The following is a 955-nucleotide window of genomic DNA, read 5'->3' as shown; positions in this document are numbered from 1 at the left end:
TAAAGTGTATGTGCGTGTTCAACCTAATATACAAAATACATATCCTGTCTTGCACATGTTTGTTTGAAGCGGCTGCTGTTCACACATCTCAATTTGCTTCTTTTTTCACCGAGTTCTCATGTCTTAGAAGTGCCGCTTATGCTAGGTTTCCATCGACAGGAGAGCGTGTTGCGACCACCTAAAATCCTAAAATTGGGTTCACTCGCTCACACTTGCTTGAAGGTAGCAAGGAGGTATCATCGAGGTCGCTTCAAGGTATCAGGCGTAGCTACGAGCTCTCTTCCGCTCTCATACGCTATCTTGTGGTTGCTAGGCTCCTTGCGACTGCTAGTTTCGGCTCAAAACACTCGCAGATTTTGAGCGAGTCGAGCGATCGGATGAGCACTCGCAACGCGGTTGCAACGCACTCGCTACGTGGGAGCAAGGCGGTCGCTACGGTCGCTACACGGTATCATGTTAACTTGCGAGTGCCAACTTCAAGCCAGGATCGAGGGATGCACGGCCATTGGTGCCTGGTCCGCCGACAGCCGGCCTCATGCTCTCAAGGATCTTATCAAACAGCTCCGGGGGAATCATCATGTAATTCTTGTAGTTCGGATCATCCGTCCTCGGCTTCTGGACCAGCCCATAGCACCACTGTGGTCAAGTCCCTGCTGTTGTGAGAGCCAATTAAGAACCCAGACCAGACCGACGCCGCTTAAGCCTTCTTCGCATCAGCCTCCGTATCACCATGATGGTTCGCAGGGCCGCTTCTTGCGGGATGTTGGCCTAGACCTGGAGAAGTGCACACGGCGTCCATGTTGACTGCTTGAATGTGCCACGCGGAAGCTCTTGCGTCGATTTGCTCCCCTCTGAGCTTCTTCGGTCGCATCTCACTCGCTAACTGGGTTCGATGGAAACGCAAACCTAGCAAGCCAGAGACTCATGAGAGTAGTGCGAGTGAGGGAATTTTGAA

General features: G+C 52.0%; 1 protein-coding gene across 3 annotated transcripts in view; it reads left to right on the top strand.

Moving 5' to 3' along the window:
* The window catches only part of LOC119586213, an 8,757-nt gene that overhangs the window by 7,156 nt on the left and 646 nt on the right, over window positions 1–955 (top strand). The window lies entirely within an intron of this gene.

Source organism: Penaeus monodon, chromosome 21 (genome assembly GCF_015228065.2).
Source record: "Penaeus monodon isolate SGIC_2016 chromosome 21, NSTDA_Pmon_1, whole genome shotgun sequence".
Lineage (NCBI taxonomy): Eukaryota > Metazoa > Arthropoda > Malacostraca > Decapoda > Penaeidae > Penaeus > Penaeus monodon.
Note: the sequence above shows the minus strand (reverse complement) of the source record. Positions and strands in the feature narration are given on the sequence as shown.